We start from the raw sequence: 13,561 nt of genomic DNA, 5'->3' as shown, positions 1-13,561 counted from the left end.
AGGAAAACATCCCCTAAAAGTCATAGAATCACACCATCAGATTCAGCGTATCAGAGAACTCTACTGTAGAAGTTTCAAGCTCCTATCTACAAAAATGTGGAATTTTGTATTTTTTACCAGAAGGCAGATCACGGATGCGTGTTTATTTGTTTGTTTGTTTTTTTGTTGTTTTTTCCCCAGGGGTGATCGCATCAACCTAGTGGTTCTAGAATCTTGCGAGAGGGCTCATTCTAACGGAATGAAAAGTTCTAGTGTCCTTTTAAGTGACAAAAAATGGAGGGCACCTAGGCCCCCTCTCCCGCTAATCATTTTCCCAAAATCACCAGATCAAAATTCTGAGATAGCTATTTTATCCAGCGTAGTCAAACAACCTTATAACTATGTCTTTGGGGACGACTTACTCCCCCACAGTCTCCGTGGGGGGGGGGCCACAAATTACGAACTTTGACCAGTACTTACATATAGTAATGGTTATTTGGAAGTGTACAGACGTTTTTAGGGGGGTTTTCAGGTTGGGGGGGCTGCTTCCTCATCAACGCCCGGCTCTTTACGCTAAAGTTTTTTACTGTTTTAAAAATTAGAGTTAAGAGAAAGAGTCAAACTTTAGCGTAAAGAGCGGGGCGTTGATGAGGAAGCAGCCCCTTTCATATGCGAAGTAATTTCTGTTCGTTTTAAGTTTTAATATCGCTCCTTACTTTCCCTTAAAAAAACTTTTTTTTTTAATTTCTCCATAGAGAGCCATGGTCACTTAAGAGATAGTCTAAAAATCCATAAAAATAATACGTGACGTCCTGTTGCTTAAGATTCCTACCAATTATTTAATTTTCATTCAAATGAGCCTTCTATAAGTATTCTGTAACCATTGTTTTGATACGATTATCCCCGGTGAAAAAAAAAAATAAAAAGCGCATATGTCACCAAAGTTCTCAGTACAATCTAAAATTTCATACTTTTCAGATAGGGCCTTGAAATCTCCACTCTCAGAAATGTTGTACTTGATGGTAATTTTCATTAATGAAGACTGCTTCAATTCTGTGCTTGAGTATTCTTAAGGCTAGTTACTTTTGATAATTCACTCTAACCTTGTGAATACAGATCAGCAGAAAAGCTTTTGATGTCAATTTTCGTATCCAATTTCTGTTTTTTAGAGTTTCGGTTTCTAATGAGGAGGGCCGTTCTTTACTTATCTCTCGTTTTTATGAATGATATAATGCTTGTTGCATCAAATTAATATACCTGAATATTTCCTCTAATTTTCATTATAATTGAGATACTTTTATGCTTTTAAAAATTTGCCCCCCCCTCCCCTCAAAAAATAATGCATGTGCATTCATGAAGACCGTCTGCAGGAAAAGACTTTTCAGGACCACATCTCCCCGCAAATCGGTTGTCATTTCTTCGTAATTTTAAAAATTTGCCTCTCTTCCCTCAAAAAATAATGCATGTGCATTCATCAAGAACGTCCACAGGAGGGGTCTCTTCAGGACCACATCTCCCCACAAATCGGTTGTTATTTTTTGTGCTTTTAAAAATTTGCCCCTCTTTCCTCAAAACATAATGCGTTTGCATTCATGAAGAACGTCCACAGGAGGGGTCTCTTCAGGACCACATCTCCCCACAAATCGGTTGTTATTTTTGTGCTTTTGAAAATTTGCCCCTCTCCCCTCAAAAAGTAATGCATGTGCATTCATGAAGACCGTCTACAGGAAAGGACTCTTCAGGACCACATCTCCCCTGAAATCGGCTGTTATTTTTGTGCTTTCAAAAATTATCACCCCCCCCCCCAGAATAAATTCCTTCATATACAACTAGTGCCTGGCGGAACCGTATTTCATTCAACTATTGACAGAACGATATGTGCCACTATTCTCAATACAATCAGTAAACACTTCAGTAAACACTTTTTTTAAGTGAGGTTGGTATCTATTTTGGATAATTTCAATTTTGTAGCCACCATCAAGATCTTGTTTTTACGTGTACCATCGAAACAGATCGATTTTTAACTTTTTCAAACTTTTCAACAAACTTAAAAAAAACTTTTTTTTTTAATTGATTACTATCAATTTTAATTGATAGGTCTAAATTTGTTTTAATTAATTGAACTTCTTAACATCCCATCCACAAAAATTTCGTTGAAGAAGTTGCTGGCACAAAATCAGGTTGGGGCCACATCACCCAGAATTTCAAAAACTTTATGATTTATTCTTGTCTTCCTTATTTTTCTTGTATTTTACCCTGCACCCCTCCCCCTCATTAAATATATATATATATATATATATATATATATATATATATATATATATATATATATATATATATATATATATATATATATATATATATATATATATATATATCTGACTGAATAGTGGATATTTCAACTAAGAATATTAAATGATGTTTCACTGTCAGAAATATCATTCATACTTTAATAATAAGTTCACTTTCCTCGAGACAGCTAGTAAATTGAGATTTTATGAGATAAAATTAGTAATTCTGTTGTTCAAGTCCATCCATTACTTTCTAGAAACAGACATTTTCCAGAAATAGATGAGACGTGATTTACCCAGGAAATCTGAGATATAATTCTGCTTATAATTTAAGGTGTTAGCCATGAGAAGAAACACCAATATTTGAGCATGATTTTTCGGGGCGGGAGGGGTTGGAAGGGAATTCATGTCACTTCTGGTTTTTGGGATAAGGGTCGGCTGGTAGCCCATCCTTACCGTTTGTTAATGGGCAGGATATATTCCCTTATCCCCAAAAAATAGAAGAGATTTGAATCCCCTTCCTATTTCCAGAAACTCAATGCTTTTACTTTGTTGAACATCTTACAAAAAAGAGTTTGGACTCTTTTTTGTTTAAATGTCCAAAAAAGTATAAGCAGTGAATTTTTAATATAGTAACAAATTGATTGGGGGCAAAAATTTTTGAACATACGTACTGATCAGTCGTAAGTTCAAAAGTATGTGCTTTTTGTGAGGGAGCAGGAGGATTTGACTGGACAATACAAACGAGTGATTTACATACAAGCTATTTGAAATCTTGAGAAGATTGCAAAATTATTTTGTTTTGGAGTCAAGGCACCTTGCCAAATTCTATTTCCTGTTAACAAATTCCTATGAACACATTTCTCAAATTTTAAATAATTTTAGCCAGTGTCAAAGCCAAAATTCCGATTTGAAAAGGGTTTAGTGCATTTGTGGGTAAAGTCTTGCTGTGTAAATGACCTTTATTTAGCCTTGAAAATGCCATAGGGTAAATCCATAGCCCTTACTTTCAGAGAATATTGTTGATGATGTTACAAGGTTAAATGCTGTTAGACTAAAACCTTCCCTCTGGCAACAATGCGGACTTGCTTAGCGAGCAAACTTCCAAGGTTTCCCGGTAACGAAACTGCCTTGTAAACTCATCATTGAATGAAATCCATTTTGCTTTTGAAGATAATCTAGTTTTTCTGATACATAACCACAAGTTAAAGAATTCACTTGGGATATTGTGAAATTGAATAATTTAGGTCACTGGCGATATGTTTGTTGCTATCTCAAAAAGCGGAGATTTATATAAATCTAGATTATGAATGAAGTTAGTATTAGAAAATAAATTTGCGATCCAATGAGCATGGGAGTGAAAAATGATTAAAGGGTACTTGTGTATTATTCAGAACATACTCAATAAGTGAAGTTAGGTTCTTTCGTGCAATTAAATAAAAAAAAAGTTTTTTTTAAATGAAAATAAGGAGCGACATTAAAACTTAAAACGAACAGAAATTACTCCATATATGAAAGGGGCTTTTCTTCCTCAACGCCTCCCTCTGTATGCTAAAGTTTGACTCTTTCTCTTAGCTCTACTTTTTAAAAAAGAAAAAAACTTTAGCGTAAAGAGCGGGGCGTTGAGGAAGAAAAGCCCCTTTCATATACGGAGTAATTTCTGTTCGTTTTAAGTTTTAATGTCGCTCCTTATTTTCATTTAAAAAAACTTGTTTTTTTTATTTAATTTCTGGACATTTTTTAATTCATGCATGTTTTGATCTTGGCTTTCCGCACATAAATAATTAAAACGAAATTTGCATATTAATTTTCTTTTTGGCTAAATGGCTTTCTCATAGTTTTAATCGGAAGATTTTGAGAAAAAAGGAGAGAGGGAAGAAGCCTAGCTGCCCTCTGATTTTTTGATTACTCAAAAAGGCAACTAGAACTTTTAATTGTTTTACGAACATTTTCATTAGTAAAAAATATACGTAATTTGCGAATTAACTTACGTAACGAACTTCTATACTCGTATATTTTTATTGCGTATATGAGGGAGTTCATCCCTCGTCGATACCTCGCTCTTTACACTAAAGCTTAAATTCTGTACCAATTCCTTAAGAATGACCCTTGAATCACAAAGGCCGTAGAATAAGTAGTTGAAATTACTAAAAATAATTTCGCTTAAAGAGCGAGGTGTTACGAGGAGGTAAACCCCTCATATGCGCAATAATTTCTCCTCGTTTTAAGTTTTAATGCTGCTCCTCACTTTCAGTAGAAAAAACTTCTCATATTTATTTTTTCCTTGTTTTTTTACATAATGCAAAAAAATCCTGCGCCCACTTCATTGAAAGTCTCTTCCCCCATGAGAAGTTTTTCCATGGAAGGATCCTCCCGCGTAACCCCCCCCACCTCAACTCTCCCTCCCAAACCAAAAAAAAATCCCCTTGAAAACGTCCGTACGCTCCCAGTAACCATTACTATATGTAAACACAGGTCAAAGTTTGTAACTTGCAACCCCTCCCAGGGAGACTGCGGGGTAGTAAGTCGTCCCCAAAGACATAGTTATTAGGTTTTTTGACTATGGTGAATAAATTGGCTATCTCAGAATTTTGACCCGGTGACTTTTGGGAAAAAATGAACGTGAGGGGGGGGGGGCCTATGTGCCCTCCAATTTTTTGGTCACTAAAAAGGGCACTAGAACTTTTAATTTCCGTTAGAATGAGCCTTCCTGCGACATTCTAGGACGACTGGGTCGATACAATCACCCCTGGAAAAAAAATAAAAAATAAAATAAATACGCATCCGTGATTTGTCTTCTGGTAAAAAATGCGAAATTCCACATTTTTGTAGATAGGAGCTTGAAACTTCTACAATAAGGTTTTCTGATACGCTGAATCTGATGGTGTGATTTTCATTAAGACTGCGGGCTAGTAAGTCGTCCCCAAAGACATAGTTATTAGGTTTTTTGACTATGGTGAACAAAATGGCTATCTCAGAATTTTGATCCGGTGACTTTTGGGAAAAATGAGCGTGGGAGGGGGCCTAGGTGCCCTCCAATTATTTTGGTCACTTAAAAAGGGCACTAGAACTTTTAATTTCCGTTAGAATGAGCCCTTCCGCGACATTCTAGGACGACTGCGTCGACACGATCACCCCTGGGAAAAAAAAACAAAAAAAAAACAAATAAACAAATAAACACGCATCCGTGATTTGTCTTCTGGTAAAAAATGCGAAATTCCACACTTTTGTTGATAGGAGATTGAAACTTCTACAATAAGGTTCTCTAATACGCTGAATCTGATGGTGTGATTTTCATTAAGATTGTATGACTTTTAGGGGGTGTTTTCCCTGTTTTCCCCTATTTTCTAAAATGAGTTAAATTCTCTCAGGCTCGTAGCTTTTGATAGGTCAGACTAATCTTGATGAAAGTTATATATTTGAAATCAGCAATAAAATGCGATTTTTTTGATGTAGCTATTGGTATCAAAATTCCATTTTTTTGAGTTTTGGTTACTATTTAGCCGGTTCGCTCCTTACTACAGTTCGTTACCACGAACTGTTTGACAAACTACGATGCAGGTACATTTTAATGAATTATTTGGTAATTGTTCATTATCCAATTGATTCAATTCAGAACACACTTTCAGAATTCAGAATTGTGCTGAGGATATCCGGTTTCATAGCCACAAAGACAAGATTTACTTTAGTTTGCTACGCATAGTGATAGAAGATAGAGTCTGAATATGGATTTTAAATGAAGATTTGGAAACATTTTTGCGTTCTGGGTACGTAATTCTAAGTTGCAATTTTACAATTTTCCTAATAAAGTATTATATTTTCATCACATTTTGATTTATTTCATTAGCTTTATCAAAATTTTGGGCTATATATTTGCACATTAGGGGGGATGGGGTGCATTATATCAAATACCTAACTTAACCCAACCACCTTTATATAGAAAATATTTCATTAAAATGTACCTGCATTGTTGTTTGTTTCACCAAAGAACCTACTTCACTTATTGATTGTGTTCTGAAAAATACACAAGTACCGATTAAAGCTTACAAAAATAAAAAAAAATAAGCTGTATATACCATTTTTTTTAGATCTTCAAGGACCCAAAAAATGACGGGGAAAGGAAGTTTCGTTCGGACAAATTCACAAATTCTTGGATGCAGCCATCTACGTAGATTACGATTTGAATCCAATTCACCTATTCCTGTGTTTTCTTGAGGCTCCCCCCTCCAGTTCTTTTGTAGGACCCCGAAGCAATTTTCTGGCTGCATAAATAATTTGGTGGTAACGAAGCCTTTCAATTGTCCCTTTGTATGTAGTTTTCTATGCTAAGTGGTTATGTTAAGAACCCATTTTTACGTAAAGAGCCATTTCAAGAACCCAGCGATTGATTGGAAAGCAAGTTTTCATTTAGAAACATTCGCAGAATATTGAGGGCAGTCGTCTACATAGATGGAGATTTTAGACTGAATTCTAACCAAATCCTTTGATTTCTTTCTTATACTTTTACTGTATTCATCTATTTGTGCTATTGACGAAGCGTATCCCCCCTCTCCCAGATAAATAATCTGACCTTGAAGCAAATGTGCATCATTCGATGGACACCGAGCCCTTCAATCGCTCTTTGTGTCTAGTTTTCGATGATAATTGGTTAAATCAAGTCCGACCTTACAAACTTGAACAAGCAATTTCACATTAGATTTTAAAAGCCATCATGCTCATAATAAAAAGCATCCCAATTATCATAAGTAAGCCATTCAAATTGAGAATGTGAATAGAGATATAGACTCAAGCTCCAATTAAAAGTAACAGCCCTCTAAAAATAATTTTCCAGGTTCATTTATTCAAAATTTATTTAATTGTTCATCAAGAAATTCCATTTTATGGCTTCTATGTTCAGTCATTATGTTGCTACTCTGCTACTACGTTGCTACTATTTGTGTTGTTTATTATTTTGCTAATATGTTTACTTTTCCATAACGCAACATAAACTTACGTAGAATACAGATCAAGCCTATCTGAAACTACTTACCGGTACTGACAAAGTTTTGCGCCGTAGGATTACATAATGTAGCATAAAGTCTTAAGTTATGCTAGTTTGAAAGGTTTTGAGAGGTGGTTTAAAAGCCCCGTAACAATTGCTTCACTTTTCCCATAAAAATAGTTGGTTTTTGCGTTTTATTATAATTTTGTATTTTAAAATTTATGGTTTTAGCTTTATAATCATAACAAGTTTGACAAAATATTATAAGCTTGGCAAATTTATAAAGTTGTCATTATAAATTACAATTAAGACGAAGAGAAGTAAAATTTACAATGGAGCATAACTTTAAATGAACACAAAATCTCACAAACAAGCATTTGATTATCACTCCCTCAAAACCTCCTAAATTCCAAAGAGTTTTAGTATGATTTTCCTATTCATAATATCTGCTTATGACCCCTTTCCCTCCCCACCAGATGACTCTGTAAATTTGAATCTGGCAATCAAAGCTAGTGGTATCAAATGCGAAAATCTGGGGGTCAAAAATACATTTATCAAAATCTAGGGGGCGGGCAATTTTTGTTGTTTTTTTAGTTTTTTTAATGAGAGTAACAAAAAGCGAATTTCCAATGAAAATATCGGAGAAAATATTTTCAAAATTAGAAGAGGGTACCTTGGGAGGAGGGCATTCTGCCCCAATTGACGCCAAATCGCTTTTCCGATTTCTGGAAAGCAATTTCACAATCTAACATACCTCATCTGTAAAAGCTGGTGTTACAATTTTAACCCTTTTCTTATTATAGGTATAAGTGGTGGGATCGAACCCCGTTTATCGGAAAGCTTATTTAATTACTTTGGATATTTATGAACCCCCTTTCTATTAAGAGAAAGCTTGTTTTACAAAAAGTGTCAGAGTTCCTATAGATAAAAATAACTTAAAATCGTGATGTTACTAATTTATGAAAATGAGAGGTATCTGTAATTTTTGTTAATTTTGTAATTGTTCTGAAAACTACACAGAGCTCGATGAAGTTCATCCCCTATAAACGCACAAATCTTTGGTCAGGGCCCCCTCCTTCCTCAAACAAGTTTTTTTGAATACGTTCATAATAGCTAAGCTACTATAAATAGGGCTTAGGCGAGTACCAACACCCTGAACGGACTTTATTCAATCCAAACATCATATATCATCCTGTAACAATATCCTATAATCTTAAAGTTCACCTTAAGGTGAACTTTAATCTTAAGTTCACCTTAAGTTCAATAATCTTAAAGTTCACCTTAAGGTGAAGCACCTTAAAGTTCTTTTAAGGTGCAAGTCGTGCCAAAGGTGCAGGTGCAAAAGTATGTGTTAATAAGGCAATGATATGAAATTACTAAAAATTATCGTTTTTAATTTGGTAATAGTATAGCAGAAGAGTTTTTTTGAACCAAAGCCTAAAAAGTCTTGAAAACTACTTTAAAATAACAGTAAAACATTGCTTAACACTTTTCTAAGAGGGTTTTGCTTCAATTTCTCTCCCCTCCCATGGGTCGATATACAGCCTAGTATGTATTTACTTACATTGTATTTTCCAATGATCCATCTCTTTTCTTCCCGCCGATTGGTTAGTTTTCATCGTAAAATAATATCAAGGATCTGCCGATTTGATATCCTCCCCCCTTAAACGAGAGCTCTTAGGTTTACTCTTATTGCCCGTTTCTGAAAAATAAAACAAACCTGTTTGAAATCCAGGCGTGTCCAAACGGAAGGAAAGGATGGGCATATATCACTCAGGAAAAAAAGCGCAGGTCAGGAGACCATTTCAAGGAAAGCATTTGACCATTTGGGGGCATGATTTCAACTTTGAGCCCTTAAAGGTGACGCCTTGTCCAATATTATTTATCCATAAAACATGGTTACCAAAAATTGTGAAAAACTTAAAACAATCATAAATACTTGCTTAAGTTATTCCTAAATATGTGTTTCTGCTCCTTACTACCCCCAACCCCTCCTGAGGGACATGTATATAGTCCACTTTATATATTTTCATTATATTTTACATTAGGGCTACTTTTTTTTTCGTTGAGCAGATTTCCCAGTTATCAATGTTTTTTTTATTCGCTATTTTAAAAATCCTGGGAATATATAAAGCGGGCTGCATGTTCTTCTGTCAGGGCAGGAGGGCGCTAAAGTGAAGCACTAAGCCTTTAAAAACGAGATAAGTAAGTGTTAATGATTGTTTTAACATAGTTCTTCCAATTTCGTTGGGTTTACTTAAGAGGGTTCACGGATCTGCACCCTTACCAACAAAAATACATAGTAATGCAAAATGTTTACTTTAATACACGCTTATATATAAAAAAAACATTACCTAAAGACGTTAAGCTTTTGCCTTTCCACTGTAGAAGCCTCTAATGGTAACAGTTGCCGCTTTGGCCTGTCTTGCGCCGTGGTAATATCTTAATTAGCCCCTCCCTCCTGTCTCTCAAAAATTTTCAGGCTAAATTTGAAATTTATTAACAAAATTTGAATGAAAAATACTACAAAAACAATAAAATTCCTTGAATTTGGTCTACTTAATTTTGTTTTCAAGGAATTTGTGACGAAGATATGGGAAAATGAGAATGTTGCATTCAATTTGCCCATAATTGCGGCCACCTACGCCCTCTACTTTATTTTAATAAAAAAAAAATCAAAAATTGCAAAATAATTATAACCGTTAAACCGTTTATCTGAAATTTTGCACCCCTTAAATTCTTACGCATGAGGCAAGTTCCCCCTCTGTTTCCCCATAAAAATGCCTCTTGAAGGTAACATTGATTGCGCTAATTCAGCATAGTTTAAAGAAATGAATATCCCCAAGAATTTTCAAAATGAGTAATTCCAGGCTCACCTTTTAGTAATTTATCCACACCAAGTTACAACTGCTAACTTCCACTTACTAAGGTGCCTGAAAGGCGACTGAAATGAAATGAATTAGCCACCAAACTTTCGCAGCTTAAAAGTTCGATGCTTAAATCTTGATTTTACAATGAGAAACCATTTGTTCTCGTTTAAAAAAAAATGGACAGCATAATGAAGATAGAGTTGGGTCAAAATTAGAACAGCCAGTTTTTATGATACTTAATAAGTTTGAATTAAGTAGAATAGGTTATAATGACTCACTCTTCTCTTTCCAGAGTTTAAGCCTTTCTTCAAAATTAAATATATACAAAAGGCTATGGTATTTCAAGCTTGACATACAATATTCCACGTCCACCCCCTCCATCTGAGTGGAATTGCGCCTGTCTCTGCTTGATTCCTGGTTGTGGTTTAAATACCATTAAATAGAAAAATAGGTATTTTTCGCTGAAAGTAAGGAGCAGTATTAGTACTTAAAAGAACGCAAATAATAATTATAAATAATTATAATAGAAATAATAATTAGAAAGAAATAATAATTCTGTATATTAAGAGTACGCTAAAGTTTCTTTACAGTTTCTTAAGAAAGACTACTAAAAAAGAAAGGCCATCGTATTTGAACGACCAGTATTTTTAAAGAACTTTAAGACCTTAGCCTAAATAGCAAGGGCTGAAGAGAGGACCGCCCCCCTAATATACGGAATAGCTTCTGTTCGGTTTAAGTTTTAAAGTTGTTCCTTACTTTCAGTTGAAAAAAACTTTTTTATTTAACTTTTAATAACTTTTCAAATAATGAAGGGAAATCAGCCTCCAACCCCCCTTCCCCCCAAAAAAAACCTTTGGGAGGTTCATTCTCTCTCCATGTGAAATTGTGCAACCGAAAAGATAGTAAGATAAATAAAAAGAAGTCAGTATTAATTCCCGAAAATTCCCCCCTCCCCCAGGAAAATTTCCTCCCCAGGAAAATTTCCTCCCCAGGAAATATCTTCCTTTGGGGAAACCGCCTCCCAAAAAGTCCGTATATTTTCTAATAACAGATACTATATGCACCCAGTTGGCAACTGCCGACGTCTAAAAAGAGTGCAAATTGTTAAAAAAGAATGCAATTCAAAAATTTGTTCGCGCATGGTGGGAGCCCTGCGTGCAGTCCCTTCCAATTTTCTGACCACTGTTACGCCATTTGTAAATAATTATCAGTTATTCTTCAATCTTTCAGCATATTACCTTTAAATTTTTCAAACTTATTTAAAATAAGGTTAGAAGGACTCGCTGTTTAGATCAACCTCTAAATAATTTGCTAGGTATTGACTATCTTTCTTTTTTTTTAGCTTTAAAAGTATTGCTCTGCTTAAAATTTGCAGGTGTTAATTTTGATTGCCTGAGTCTTTAACTGAATTAAATAAAAAAAACAAGTTTTTGTAGCGGAAAGTAAAGAGCGACATTAAAACTTAAAACGAACAGAAATTACTCCGTATATGAAAGGAGCTGCTTCCTCATCAACGCCCCGCTCTTTACGCTAAAGGTTCTTACTGTTTTAAAAAGAAGAGTTGAGAGAAAGAGTCAAACTCTACCTTGGTAGTATTATTAGTAAAGATGGTGGGAGCAGTGAAGATGTTAAAAGTAGAATAGCTAAGGCTCAGGGTGTTTTTTCACAGTTAAAAAAAGTTTGGAAGAATAGAAAGATAAGTCTGCAAACCAAGATTAGAATATTGGAAGCTACAGTGATGACAGTGGTTAAATATGGTTCTGAAGCATGGGCACTCCGAAAAGCAGATGAAAATTTACTAGATGTTTTCCAGAGAAATTGCCTACGGATTGTTCTGGGTACCCGGCTGACTAACCGTATTTCAAACAGTAGGTTGTACGAAAAGTGTGGTCCAATCCTGCTTTCTGGGGCTGAAAGAAAGGTTGAGATGGCTAGGCCACGTTCTACGAATGAAGGATGACAGATTACCGAAGATTATCCTTTTTGGCCAACCGTCTGGGGCTACACGGAAAGCAGGTCGTCCTTGTCTGGGTTGGGAGGATGTCATAAATAGAGATTTAAAGGAAATGGAAATTCCTGGGAGGGTGTAAAGAGGGAGGCTTTAAATAGATTAGGTTGGAGGAGGATCGTGCGTAGCTGTGTTGGCCTCAGGCGGCTTGGTGCTGCAGTGAGTTATTAGCAGTAGTAGTAGTATATATATTATGTTATAGATTATATATATTTAATATGCATTTAATGTATATTTCATAATTATAATATATATTCAATATATATTTAATTAATATATTTAATATATATATTATTATATATTTATATACTTATATATATATATATATATATATATATATTTATATATATATATATATATATATATATATATATATATATATATATATATATATATATATATATATAATAATATATATATTATTATATATATATATATATATATATATATATATATATATATATATATATATATATATATATATATTGCACACGATATAGCATAAAAAAAGATCTTCTATGACATGTTGTTATTTACAAAATTTGCCAAAAAAAAAATATAACAGTATATGGTTATCCAGCACTTCAAAGTACCAAGCATATACAAATAAAAAAACCTTTTTTGCCGTCTGGACCCATCTGTGAAGTGACTTACCCCAAGGAAGAGATCTCCGAGCCTGCTCTCTTTCCCTCCACTGAAATCTTAAGAATTTTGTCGATTTTTGGGAATTTCTGATTCAAATCGTCAATAAATTTTGTTTTTTATTATTACACCACTCAAAAAATTCCTACCCAAGTGCCTGCATCTTAGGTCTATTCGTACCACAAATTCCAAGGATTGTTCATTGATTGTTTCATAATTGTGAAGTTCTTAGGGAAATATCTCATTGTCATAAGTGTTCCCACAGTGAGCCTTGAAAATAAATAAGCGAAAGTGATTACTTAATATTGAAAACACTTTCCACCCGTCCGTCTGTTGAATCCGATCTGTTAAATCCAAAAGACCACTTCACCTTCAAATAAAAGTAACCCATTCTTTTTGACGCAATCTTTCCCTAGCTTTTTTCTTATTTTTCAAAATAGTAGCTTTTGTCTTTAATTTGACACCTACTACTACTAGAAACTATATACGTGTATATGGAGGTTTTATCATTACAAATTTAGTTCAAAATTTTTCTAAGTTTTAGTATATACATGGTTATCAAGCCCCTACTTAACTGATTCAAACAAAGTATTTATTTCTAATGTCATAGGTATTTTCAAAAAAAAAACATGTTGTGAATAGTGTTTGTGATACAACTTTAGTGTTTTAGCCCAGATCACATCCGCACTCAGAATTTTTTACGCCGTTTGTTTGACATTAAATATTTTCAACACACATTCTGGCTTTGACAATTCCAGTGTTCAAGAACTATTGTGCAATGTCTTTGGAT

General features: G+C 34.3%; 1 protein-coding gene across 2 annotated transcripts in view; it reads right to left on the bottom strand.

Annotated features, from left to right (window-relative positions):
• LOC136041082 (vitellogenin receptor Yl-like) overlaps positions 1 to 10,258 on the bottom strand; it is a gene marked incomplete at its 3' end in the record, with an annotated part of 238,165 nt that extends 227,907 nt beyond the window's left edge. Inside the window, 1 exon segment of one of the 2 annotated variants that reach the window (XM_065725635.1) lies at positions 10,128 to 10,258. 2 annotated transcript variants of the gene reach the window in all.
• Positions 10,259 to 13,561: the final 3,303 nt, after the last annotated feature.

This window comes from Artemia franciscana, chromosome 21, assembly GCF_032884065.1.
Source record: "Artemia franciscana chromosome 21, ASM3288406v1, whole genome shotgun sequence".
NCBI lineage: Eukaryota > Metazoa > Arthropoda > Branchiopoda > Anostraca > Artemiidae > Artemia > Artemia franciscana.
This window is presented reverse-complemented; position numbering and strand designations above follow the sequence as displayed.